This window comes from Bubalus kerabau, chromosome 21, assembly GCF_029407905.1.
Source record: "Bubalus kerabau isolate K-KA32 ecotype Philippines breed swamp buffalo chromosome 21, PCC_UOA_SB_1v2, whole genome shotgun sequence".
Taxonomy (NCBI): Eukaryota; Metazoa; Chordata; class Mammalia; order Artiodactyla; family Bovidae; genus Bubalus; species Bubalus kerabau.
In genome coordinates this window covers 33,425,418-33,439,715 of record NC_073644.1, presented here as the reverse complement: position 1 = coordinate 33,439,715, position 14,298 = coordinate 33,425,418, and positions in this window count along the sequence as shown.

Genomic DNA, 14,298 nt, shown 5'->3' with positions numbered 1-14,298 from the left:
ATATTGAGGAAAGACGTATTAGTAACATCACTGGCCCACAATACCTATCAGGCACTATTCATGTGATAAGGAGTAGAGCAACTAAATTCCAAATAGAGTGAGCTAAATACACTTTGGAACAAACCAGGAGGGCCTCAGGGAGATGGTGGAGGGAGTTTTGTGTGCCCACTGGGAAGTGTTTGTTAAGGCCTTTGTAGATTTCATTGTTATCATTTAGTCACTCAGTTGTGTCCGACTGACTCTTTGTGACCCCAGGAACGGCAGCCGGCCAGGCTCCTCTGTCCATGGGATTTCCCAGACAAGAATACTGGAGCCAGTCGTCATTTCCTACCCCCGGGGGCGGGTGGGGGAGGGGGGGATCTTCCCAAGTCAGGGATTGAACCTGTGTTTCCTCCATTGGCAGGCGGATTCTGGACCACTTAGCACCCGGGAAGGGGAGGAAGGGACAAACTGAGAGAGTAGCATTGACACACACACGCACGTGCGTGCGCACACACACACACACACACACATATATATTATAATGTATAAAATAGATAGCTAGGAGGAAGCTGTTGTACAGCACAGGGAGCTCAGCCTGGTGCCCTGATGACCTAGAGGGGTGGGATGATGGAGGGGTGGTGGGAGGAAGGCTCAAGAGGGAGGGGATATATGTGTACATATAACTGATTCATGTCATTGTATAGCAGAAACTAACACAACATTGTAATTATACTCCAATTAAAAAATAAATAAATCATAAAAATACCCATATTGGAATGAAAAAGTTAGTGTTGTATTTATTGGTATTCTGGAATCATTTATGGTGATTTTGCATACTAACTAGCAGTCATAATATAACCCATTTCAAACAGACATTTCTTAGGAAAAAAATCACAGGGAAGTAAATGTAAGCTTTGCTAAAATATCCCTGCTGCTGCTGCTGCTGCTGCTGCTGCTGCAAAGTCGCTTCAGTCGTGTCCGATTCTGTGCGACCCCATAGATGGCAGCCCACCAGGCTCCCCCGTCCCTGGGATTCTCCAGGCAAGAACACTGTAGTGGGTTGCCATTTCCTTCTCCAATGCATGAAAGTGAAGTCGCTCAGTCGTGTCCAACTCTTAGCGACCCCATGGACTGCAGCCCTCCAGGCTCCTCCGCCTGTGGGATTTTCCAGGCAAGAGTACTGGAGTGGGGTGCCATAATATGCCATATTGTCTTTTAAGGGCTTCTCTGGTGGCTCAGTGGTAAAGAAACTGCCTGCAATGTATGAGACTCGGGTTCAATCCCTGGGTTGAAAAGATCTCCTCGAGAAGGAAATGGCAACCCACTCCAGTATTCTTGTCTGGCGAATTCCATGGACAGAAGAGCCTGTGTCCATGGGGTCACAAAGGAATCAGACACAACTTAGTGACTAAACAACAAGTCATTTTTTTTTTAATGGGCAGGAAGTGTTTGGTGCAGTCTCCAAGAACAAATTAACTCACTGAGTGAGTTTACACCGAATGCAAAATAGTAGATGGTACTTAATTCTGCAACCATTTAAAGAAATCGAACCTCATACTCGTGGTAAGGTTTTTTTTATTCTTAGATGGCACTGTTAAAGAATGACAAATGAGATTTCTCTCCGCGTGAGAAAATTACCTCAGGTAATTCAAAGAGAGTGAAGTCACAGGCATGCTACAAACCAGTGCATGAGTCAGATTACAACAAGTTCTTTTTATTGGTTCTCATGCTCAGTTGCTTCATTTCGTCCAACTCTTTGAGACCGCATGGACTGTAGCCCGCCAGAATCCTCGGTCCGTGGGATTTCCCAGGCAAGAATACTGGAGTGGGTTGCCATTTCCTTCTTCAGAGGATCTTCCTGACCCTGAGATCAAACCCGTGTCTCCTTTGCACCTCCTGCATTGCAGGCAGATTCTTTAGCACTGAGTCACCGGTTCTGGGTGGTAATTTATTAGAGCCAGAGTTATCAGAGGGTCTAGTGGATTACTTTACCAACAAAGGTCCATCTAGTCAAGGCTATGGTTTTCCCAGTAGTCATGTATGGATGTGAGAGTTGGACTATAAAGAAAGCTGAGCACCGGAAGAATTGATGCTTTTGAACTGTGGTGTTGGAGAAGACTCTTGAGAGTCCCTTGGACTGCAAGGAGATCCAACCAGTCCATCCTAAAGGAGATCAGTCCTGAGTGTTCATTGGAAGGACTGAAGTTGAAGCTGAAACTCCAATACTTTGGGCACCTGGCGCGAAGAGGTGACTCATTGGAAAAGACCCTTATGCTGGGAAAGACTGAAGGTGGGAGAAGGGAGTGACAGAGGATGAGATGGTTGGATGGTATCACAGATTCAACGAATATGATTTGAGTCAACTCTGGGAATTGGTGATGGACCGGGAGGCCTGGCGTGCTGCGGCATGGGGTCGCAAAGAATCAGACACGACTGAGCGACTGAACTGAACTGAGTGGGTGTCACATCAGGATGACTGACAGTACAGTGCTTCTATTAAAACTGATCAGTGTGGGGGGTCCCGAGACAGATGAGAAAGGTGGGACTTGCGAAGTGGAATATGGATGGATATCGATGAACCTCTTGGGTTAGAGCTGCCAAGTACTCCAGTGCGGACTCCCTAAGTGGCGCTAGTGGTAAAGAACCTGCCTGCCAATGCAGGAGACAAGACATACAGGTCGATCCCTGGGTTGAGAAGATCCCCTGGAGGAGGGCATGGCAATCTACTCCAGTATTCTTTCCTGGAGGATCCCCATGGACAGAGGAGTCTGGTGGGCTACAGTCCATGGGGTCAAAAAGAGTCGTACATGACCAAAGTGACTTAGTATGTGCGTATACTTCCCTTTAAAATGTCTTTCAGTCAAACACACTGCAAGTGTTTATTCAGGAATGGCCGGGCATACTGGAGAACCCAGAGATACTAAGTTAAGTAGACTATGGTCTAGACAAGGAGCTCCTATTTTTGTGGATTAAATTCAATTTCAAGATGGTTGTCAGATCAGATCAAGCTAGTGTGGGAATTGAAACAATGCTGGAAAAGCTCAAGGAAACAAAGGCCCTCCTCTAAATGGCTTACGTTCCCAGGAAATGTTAAACTGTTGTTAAGTTAAAGGCTGATTTTCTAAGATGCAGACCATGCAAATGTACTGTTAGCTGATTCATAGATACTGGTAGTTCTAAGCCTATTAGAGTCAAGACCTCCTTTTCATAACAAATATCTTATAACTCTTCCTTACTGTCCTGCAACACAAGTCATAGATACTATAACTTATCTACACACAGATTCTCAAAAATCATCATGTCGTTAGTAGAAGTAGTCAAATTTTTAAAGATAGAAAGTAGCATGGTAGTTGCCAGTGGGTGGAGGAAGGAGGGAGAGTTATTTAATGGGTCTAGAGTTTCAGTTTTGCAAATGAAAGGAGTTATATGCATGGATGGTGGTAATGGTTGCACAACAACATGAGTGTATTTAATATCACTGAACTGTTTACTTCCCCTGGTGGCTCAGACAGTAAAGAATCTGCCTGCAATGCAGGAGACCCAGATTAAACATACCTAAATGTTAAATGTATTTACCACAATTAAAAAAAAAAATCATTATATTGACCTATATGTAATGTAAAAGAGAAAGTAATTTATTTTGAAATAATACAATTAACAAAATGTTAACGCCTGGCCACAACTATGAAAACATGAGTTGATTAGAAGCTGGTTATCGGAATTGCCTGATGGTCCAGTAGTTAGGACTCTGAACTGCGGGGGGTTCGATCCTTGGTGGGGGAACTAAGATCCTATAAGCCATGCAATACAGCCAAAACAGCAACAACAAAAACAAACAAAACAGAACAAAAAGAAACTGGCTCTCCATGGAGTTGCCATGATGTGAGTGGTACAGACTCAGTCTAATATGTATGTGTCCAGAGCAGAGATGCTGAAGATGGCATTTACCAAGTGGTGAAGGACTCTTGGGAAGTTCACAAAACAAAACACAATTTTCTCTCTATGTACATGGTATTGCATTTGGGGGTAAATTCAACATATTTAGAATCATGCAAAGATACGCTGTGTTCCTATGTAAAGTAAGTTGGATCCTCAGGTAATTATGAGCATATTTTTCACTTACATGCTGGGTTGAGAAGGACATAAGATACGTCTTTGTGGTTTGAGACTGTTCCTAGCACTGCAGGACATCTCCCATCCCTGGCTCTTGCCCACCAAATACTTGTAGTATCCCACAATCATTGTGACAACCCAAAGTCCCCCCCAACGATTTCATCATGCCCTGTCTCAACAGCCATTGACAAATGCTGACCCTACTTAGTGCCCCAGATCCAGTCACTCTCTCTCTGATGCTGCATCAAGATTTCTCATTCCACCATGATTTCCTCCTTCTTGGAACTCATAGTTAGCTTGTCTTTTATTGATCATACATAATACAATGGCTTTTAACAGTGTTGCCCACTTAGCTGAAAACCAAATACAAAGGATCTTAAATCAACATGCTCTCCTTCCTACTTTTATAAAGTTTGACAAACAAGCTGATGTCAGATATTGGTTCTAAAAATTAATTCTTTGTGTATGTTGCCAAGGGACCCCTCACCACTGGCCTTCAAGCAAGTACAGTGACCTGAAATACTTCCAGTCGTTTAAAGAAGACTAACTGAAATTTGAAATGGATCAGAGTTAACACATACTTTTACTGTAGTCTCTTGACCACCCCCCCCCCCAAAAAAAATCACAGACTTAGAGAAAAACTTATGGTTGCCAGGGGAGCAGGATAGGGAAAGGGATAGTTAGGGAGTTTGGGATGGACATGTCCACATTTTTATATTTAAAATGGATAACCAATAAGGACCTACTGTTTAGCACATGGAACTCTGTTCAAGGTCATGTCCAATGCCTGGACAGGAGAAGAGTTTGGGGGAGAATGGATACATGTATATTTATGGCCAAGTCACTTCACTGTTCACCTGAAACCGTCACAACATTGTTAATTAGCTATACCCCAAGACAAAATAAAAAAATTAAAAAGGAAAAAAAATTATTTTCAAGAATGCAAATACCCTGAGAGCAGACCTTCTCCATTTTCTTATTTCTCACAGTGTCTCCCCTGTGGCCTTGAACCTAGACAGCACTCAATAAATATTCATGAACATGATTCATATTTGCTCATGTAAGATATTTATGGCTTCCCTGGTGGCTCAGCAGTAAAGATTCTGCTGGCAGTGCAGGAGATGCTGGTTTGATCCCTGGGTTGGGAAGATCCCCTGGAGGAGGAAACGGCAGCCCACTCCAGTATTCTTGCCTGGAGAATCCCATGGACAGAGGAGCCTGGTGGGCTACAGTCCACGGGGTCTCAAGGAGTTGGACATGGCTGAGCGACTGAACAAGATATTTATAGTCACTATCAATATTAAATTAATCAAAACACCCTAGCTTCAATCCCTCCTGATAGATGAAACTTTAATGTGCGATTCACTTTCAAGTATGTCATCATCTCACAGTCAGTGAAAACAAACATGAGTCAGTCATGATGGAGATCAAAACTCTTCACGAAGGTATTCTTCCAGTGATTTCATTGCAGATAAAATGAACTAACCTGAAATCTGCAGAGCAATTATGTCAGATAGCCTCACGTCATCACTTTTTTCATTCCCAGGATAAAACTATTTCTCCTGGTGCCTACAAGAAATAAGTTTGGCTAAGGCAAGCAACTCCCAATTATAGTGATATCTTCACTGTGGAAAAAAAAAAATAAACGTGTAATTAAATTTTGCAGGTGCAACAATCCTGCCACTGCGAACCATGGAGGAAACCTGTGAAATTATCCTGAGCAATTTTCTCTAGTGTAATTTGGAAATTAGCCCACCTGGAGACATAAACCCACAATTTCCTCTGCGATTGTCTTATCACTTTATCTGGTCTTAAATGCTGAAACTCCTATTGCAAAAAGAAACAGGTTTGAACACTGAAATCTCAGCAACAGAGTCAAAGATTTCAGAAGTTTGAGTTCCAGCCCCACTGACTTTCTTGGTGGCTTTAAAGACCATAAAAACAAACCAAGAATACTGCAGGGCATAACTAACCTGCCAGAAAACCCTTGCCGATCGTGGCACCCTGGATACGCGTGCAGACTTGAAATGCTAAGTGTTTTGCCAAGGCCTGCCTTCCTCAGAAACCACACGCAGCGTGTGCTGAAGAACTAGGTGTGCCTGTGAACCGGGCTTAGGGAACGGTGCCAGTTAACACCAAATTCATCAACCCCCCTGAGCAGAACCACTTGTAACTTCGTGTCTTCACTGGTGGGAAGAGAGACCTGATCTCAACAGCAGAACCAAGAGGGAAGCCAGAAATGATGTGGTCTGTTTCTCCAAGTGCCTGTCTGTGTGACTTGGGGAAATGACTTTCTTAGCCTCAGGCTCGCCAGATGGCAGAGGAGAGTCTTTATTTGCAAAAGTGCTTCAGGATCTTCAATGAAAGATCAACCATTAGGCAAATATTTGTTGGTCTTTTAGGTTATGCTGGTCATACCTCATTGTACCCCCTGGATTTCTCAGGGAGTTTGGATCACTTGGAAATTTGAGAATTTATCTTCTCTCCTTTCGACTCTCCCCAAAGCCTCACGTAACACACCATTTGAGGTGGGGTGGGGATGGGGGTGGGGTGGACACTGGAGCTCCTGAAACAGAGCAAGGGTGGAGGCTGTAATGTCAGTCACGGCGAGGTATGGTATTGCTCTGTTGTTCGCATGGCTTGCTAGCTTTCACTTCATACAAACACTTATGCATAAAATACCTACAGAAGTGCACCCTCCACATGTGCTTGACACTGACACAGCTGTGCTCCCTTTGGATGTCATCATTTCAGGAAGCCTTACTAACACTGCCCCCCTCTCCATCTGTCATTCAGCTCAGTTCAGTTCAGTTGCTCAGTCATGTCTGACTCTTTGTGACCCTATTGACTGCAGCATGCCAGGCTTCCCTGTCCATCACCAACTACTGGAGCTTGCTCAAACTCTTGTCCATCGAGTCGGTGATGCCATCCAACCATCTTATCCTCTGTCATCCCCTTTTTCTCCTGTCTTCAACCTTTTCCAGCATCAGGGTCTTCTCCAATGAGTCAGTTCTTCGCATCAGGTGGCCAAACTATTGGAGTTTCAGCTTCAGCATCAGTCCTTCCAATGACTATTCAGGACTGATTTCCTTTAGGATTGACTGGTTGGATCTCCTTGCAGTCCAAAGGACTCTCAAGAGTCTTCTCCAACACCACAGTTCAAAAGCATCATTCTTTGGCACTCAGCTTTCTTTATAGTCCAACACTCACATCCATACATGACTACTGGAAAAAACCATAGCTTTGACTAAACAGACCTTTGTTGGCAAAGAAATGTCTCTGCTTTTTAATATGCTGTCCAGGTTGGTCATAGCTTTTCTTTCAAGGAGCAAGCGCCTTTTAATTTCATGGCTGCAGTCACCATCTGCAGTGATTTTGGAGCCCAAGAAAATAAAGTCTCTCACTGTTTCCACTGTTTCCCCATCTATTTGCCATGAAGTGATGGGACCAGATGTCATGATCTTAGTTTTCTGAATATTGAGTTTTAAGCCGGCTTTTTCAGCCTCCTCTTTCACTTTCATTAAGAGGCTCTTTAGTTCCTCTTCACTTTCTGCCTTAGAGTGGCATCATCTGCATATCTGAGGTTATTGATATTTCTCCCAGCAATCTTGATTCCAACTTGTGCTTCATCCAGCCTGGCATTTCACATGATATATTCTGCATATGGGCTTCCCAGGTGGCTCAGATGGTAAAGTGTCTGGCTACAATGCGGGAGACCCGGGTTCAGGAAGATCCCCTGGAGAAGGAAATGGCAACCCACTCCAATACTCTTGCCTGGAAAATTCCATGGACGGAGGAGCCTAATAGGCTACAGTCCATGGGGTTGCAAAGAGTCAGACAGGACTGAGAGACTTTACTTTCACTTTCACTCTGCATATAAGTTAAAAAGCAGGGTGACAATATACAGCCTTGATGTACTCCTTTTCCTATTTGGAACCAGTCTGTTGTTCCATGTCTGGTCTAACTGTTGCTTCTTGACCTGCATACAGATTTCTCAGGAGGTAGGTAAGGTGGTACGGTATTCCCATCTCTTGAAGAATTTTCCACAGTTTGCTGTGATGCACACAGTCAAAGGCTTTGGTGTAATCAACAAATTAGGGTAGATAAACTTTTCTTGAGCATTCTGCCTGCATCAATCAAAGCACTTATCGCCATGTATTGTAATTGTGTATTTGTTGTCCTTTAAGCAACGTGATTATGGATTCCTTGAAGGCGAGAGATCTATTTCCTTTCACCTGTGACTAGTACAATGCATAGCCCATGGTGGGAATTCAGTCTACGATTGTTAAATGGATGAATGGACATACATGTGTGCAGATTTTAATGTATTTTTGCCATTTTCCTAATTAATGTATTCATTTTGTTTTCTGTATAAACAAATATAGTTCTTGAACATTTTCCCTCTAAAACCACTGAGTTTGTGTAAACCAAAGATTGGTTCATAAATATGAAGCCATTCAGTTTTGCATCTGCTCTCCTGCTAGGATACATGTCACCGAGCAAAGAGGGAAACATGAGCATTGAGGAAACATGGAGAGATTATTTGATGGTGTTTTACTTTTGTTTGTTTCTTTGTTTTTTTTTGTTGTTGTTTTTTTTTGTGTGTGTGTGTGGAACAATGAAAGAACAGAAGGAGGTGGAAATGGGGAGTGAAAAGTTCAGTGCAGTGTAGAATTGTGGTATTTACTGATTACAGCAGAAAACGTAAGTCCTCCTGCCTATTATTTAAAAATAGATCTCTGAATGCAACTCCCACATTTCTATGATAAATAGCAGCCACTTTAGTGTTCCATAGAAAATCCTGAATGTACTCATTTTAATAAATTGTTTTTATAAGCTTTCAAGAGTTACAGAAGCTCCTTGGAACCATTTCAAATAAATCAGAAGTACATTAAGAGGCAAAAATGATTCTCCTTTCATCTCTTCTCATCAATCCCACTCCATTCTTTGATGGGAACCATTGGTAAAGCCTTTTCTTTGCATTTATAAACATAGTTTTCATATATCTACAAAAATTTTTAAGAAACACAACAGGATTATATTTTAGGTATTGTTCTGTGTATAGTTTCTTTTTCTACCTAATATATAAAGTATCTCATTCTTGTTTATTTTTAAACTCAGAATATTTCTGTGTTCAATTATCTATCTTCTTATTCATTCATTATAAAAATGTTCAATACACTTGCTTGAAAAATCCAACAGTCCAGAAAGTAAGAAATGTAAAGTAAAATTGTCTTTGTCCATTGCTCCTCTTTTGGACACACCATAAGTAACTGTGTTTTGTCATGCCTAACTCTTTGCAACCGCATGGATGGATAGTCTGCCAGGCTCCTGTGTCCATGGAATTCTCCAGGCCAGAATACTGGAGTGAGTAGCCATTCCCTTCTCTAGTGGATCTTCCCAACCCAGGGATTGAACCTGGGTCCCCTGCACTGCAGGCAGATTCTTCACTGTCTGAGCCACCAGGGAAGCTCTGTACCTTAGAGGCAAACACTTGGAATCATGTCTAGTTTTACTACTTTGCTAGTTATTCCAACAACTGCAATTACTTCTTGATTTCTCAACATTAGATAGTATCTATCAACTGCTTGATAAGAAAGTTGAGGAATTTAGGGCTTTCTCTCCTTCCCATCCCCCTTCCACCTCCTGATGTTCCTTCTGTGTTTAGTACTTTTAGTGCTTATATTGATTACCTCATATGAAGTCCTGAAAATTCTGTCTTCCACTTGAACTTTAGCCAGAAAGTACTGGTATTTTGCTGATGTTTTGCAGAGGTTAGAGCCTCTGCACTTTGCTCTCCCATCACTCCTTCAAATTTCTTCCCTCTACACACTTGCTGTCAGGGTCTAAGACGTTTATATCCAGGCTTTAACATTTCCATTTCTCCTGTGCTCTGCTTTTGGCATCCAGAAATTAAATGAGATTTCTTGTCTGCTAATAACACCTATCTTGTTGTTAGAGATGTTATAAACCAATTCTTTTTAGGATGTCTTTTATTATTATTATTTGATGGGGCTTAGATGTCCTTTTCATTATAGGGGACTGGAATGCAAAAGTAGGAAGTCAAGAAACACCTAGAGTAGCAGGCAATTTTGGTCTTGGAGTACAGAAGGAAGCAGGGCAAAGGCTAATAGAGTTCTGCCAAGAGAACGCACGGGTCATAGCAAACACCCTCTTCCAACAACACAAGAGAAGACTCTACACATGGACATCACCAGATGGTCGACACCGAAATCAGATTGATATATACTTTGCAGCCAAAGATGGAGAAGCTCTATACAGTCAGCAAAAATAAGTCTGGGAGCTGACTGTGGCTCAGATCATGAACTCCTTATTGCCAAATTCAGACTGAAATTTAAGAAAGTGGAGAAAACCTCTAGACCATTCAGGTATGACCTAAATCAAATCCTTTATGACTATACAGTGAAAGTGAGAAATAGATTTAGGGACTAGATCTGATAGGCAGAGTGCCTGATGAACTATGGATAGACGTACGTGACATTGTACAAGACACAGGAATCAAGACCATCCCCAAGAAAAAGAAATGCAAAAAAGCAAAATGGATGTCTGAGGAGGCCTTACAAATAGCTGTGAAAAGAAGGAAAGTGAGAAGCAAAGGAGAAAAGGAAAGATATACCCATATGAATGCAGAGTTCCAAAGAATAGCAAGGAGAGATAAGAAAGCTTTCCTCAGTGATCAGTGCAAAGAAATAGAGGAAAACAATAGAATGGGAAAGACTAGAGATCTCTTCAAGAAAATTAGAGATACCAAGGGAACATTTCATGCAAAGATGGGCTCAATAAAGACAGAAATGGTATGGACCTAACAGAAGCAGAAGATATTAAGAAAAGGTGGCAAGAATACACAGAAGAACTGTACACAAAACATCTTCACGACCAAGATAATCACGAAGGTATGATCACTCACTTAGAGCCAGACATCCTGGAATGTGAAGTCAAGCGGGCCTTAGAAAGCATCACTACGAACAAAGCTAGTGGAGGTGATGGAATTCCAGTGGAGCTATTTCAAATCCTGAAAGATGATGCTGTGAAAGTGCTATACTCAATATGCCAGAAAATTTGGAAAACTCAGCAGTGTCTACAGGACTGGAAAAGATCAGTTTTCATTCTAGTCCTAAAGAAAGGCAATGCCAAAGAATGCTCAAACTACTGCACAATTGCACTCAACTCACATGCTAGTAAGGAGAAGGCAATGGCACCCCACTCCAGTGTTCTTGCCTGGAGAATCCCAGGGACAGTGGAGCCTGGTGGGCTGCCATCTATGGGGTCACACAGAGTCGGATACGACTGAAGCAACTTAGCAGCAGCAGCAGCAGCACACGCTAGTAAAGTAATGCTCAAAATTCTCCAAGCCAGGCTTCAGCAATACATGAACCATGAACTTCCAGATATTCAAGCTGGTTTTAGAAAAGGCAGAAGAACCAGAGATCAAATTGCCAACATCCACTGGATCATGGAGAAAGCAAGAGAGTTCCAGAAAAACATCAATATCTGCTTTATTGACTATGCCAAAGCCTTTGACTGTGTGGATCACAATAAACTGTGGATAATTCTGAAAGAGAGGGGAATACCAGACCACCTGACCTGCCTCTTGAGAAACCTGTATGCAGGTCAGGAAGCAACAGTTAGAACTGGACATGGAACAACAGACTGGTTCCAAATAGGAAAAGGAGTATGTCAAGGCTGTATATTGTCACCCTGCTTATTTAACTTCTATGCAGAGTACATCATGAGAAACTCTGGGCTGGAGAAATCACAAGCTGGAATCAAGATTGCAGGGAGAAATATCAATAACCTCAGATATGCAGATGACACCACCCTTCTGGCAGAAAGTGAAGAGGAACTAAAAAGCCTCTTGATGAAAGTGAAAGAGGAGAATGAAAAAGTTGGCTTAAAGCTCAACATTCAGAAAACGAAGATCATGGCATCCAGTCCCATCACTTCATGGGAAATAGATGGGGAAACAGTGGAAATAGTGGCTGACTTTATTTTTCTGGGCTCCAAGATTGCTGCAGATGGTGATTGGAGCCGTGAAATTAAAAGACGCTTACTCCTTGGATGTAAAGTTATAACCAGTCTAGACAGCATATTCAAAAGCAGACACATTACTTTGCCAACAAAGGTCCATCTAGTCAAGGCTATGGTTTTTCCAGTGGTCATGTATGGATGTGAGAGTTGGACTATAAAGAAAGCTGAACACCAAAGAATTGATGCTTTTGAACTGTGGTGTTGGAGAAGACTCTTGAGAGTCCCTTGGACTACAAGGAGATCCAACCAGTCCATCCTAAAGGAGATCACTCCTGGGTGTTCATTGGAAGGACTGATGTTGAAGCTGAAACTCCAATAGTTTGGCCACCTGATGTGAAGAACTGACTCATTGGAAAAGACCCTGGTGCTGGGAAAGATTGAGGGCAGGAGGAGAAGGGGACGATAGAGGATGAGATGGTTGGACGGCATCACCGACTTGATGGACATGGGTTTGGGTAGACTCCGGGAGCTGGTGATGGACAGGGAGGCCTGGTGTGCTGCAGTTCATGGGGTCACAAAGAGTCGGACACGACTGAGGGAGTGAACTGGACTGAATTGAACTGAACTAAACTGAGGGAGGTAGTATAGGTAAATACTTGGCCTGCCATCTTGAACTGGACTCTTCTGCTGAATGTCATTATTTCTTTCAGATAAATTCATTATCATCTCTTAACCCTAATTACCCACAAGTACAATTGTGTATGTGACTTGAATTGTGTTAGAAACAATTAAAGGATTTGGAAAGATGTCAGTAAAGATTATTATTTACATGCCATCACTGTGCTCGCCACAGTTTTTTCTGTTGATCTATTTCTGCTTTCTGCGTGCGTGCTAAGTCACTTCAGTTGTGTCTGACTCTTTGCAATCCTGTGGAACCCATCAGGCTCCTCTGTTCAAGGGATTCTCCAGGCAAGAATACTGGAGTGGGTTGCCATGCTCTCCTCCAGGGAATCTTCCCGATCCAGGGATCAAACCTATGTCTCTTATGTCTCCTGTATTAGCAGGTGGGTTCTTACCTACTAGCACCACCGGGGAATGCACACTTTGCTTAGCAATAATAGCAAAGTTCTTCTACAAAGAATGATACATTTTTGCTCTTCTATAAATCACTTTAACAAACTTTGGTAGCTTCATGCTGTTTATAAAAGACCTGAACTGACTTTAATGAAAGTATAGTTACACTAAAATTAAAACTCTATTCTGGGATGGAATGGGGTGGGAGACGGGAGAGAGTTTCATGCGGGAGGGGACATATGTACACTATGGCTGATTCAAGTCGATGTATGGCAGAAACCAATACAATAGGAAAAAACAAAACCAAAAAACTCTATTGAGAATTTCTGGACTGTCCAGTGGTTAAGACTGCAGTCTTCCACTGCATGGGCCACAGGTTCAATCCCTGGTTGGGGAATTAAGATCCCGCACGCCACCTGGCACAGCCAAAAACCAAAACAAACAGAAAACAAGTTCTATCAAAGAATTGAAATGGCTTGAGTCACAAACTATTGTCACCATTTGATAGGGCCTATCTTCCCAAGTAGATAGTAAACTCTGAAGAATCACAAAGAACTTCTCTTTTTACTGTTGTTGCTTTATTTTTTTTTATTTTTTAATTGAAGCAGAGTTGATTTACTATTATGTTAGTTTCAAGTGTACAGCACAGTGATTCAGTTATACAATATATGTGTGTGGGTGTATCTCTTTTCAGATTCTTTGCTCTCATCAGTTCAGTTCAGTTCAGTCACTCAGTCGTGTCCGACTCTTTGCGACCCCGTGAATCGCAGCACGCCAGGCCTCCTTGTCCATCACCATCTCCCAGAGTTCACTCAAACTCACGTCCATAGAGTCCGTGATGCCATCCAGCCATCTCATCCTCTGTCATCCCCTTTTCCTCCTGCCCCCAATCCCTCCCAGCATCAGAGTCTTTTCCAATGAGTCAACTCTTCTCATGAGGTGGCCAAAGTACTGGAGTTTCAGCTTTAGCATCATTCCTTCCAAAGAAATCCCAGGGCTGATCTCCTTCAGAATGGACTGGTTGGATCTCCTTGCAGTCCAAGGGACTCTCAAGAGTCTTCTCCAACACCACAGTTCAAAAGCATCAATTCTTCGGTGCTCAGCCTTCTTCACAGTCCAACTCTCACATCCATACATGAC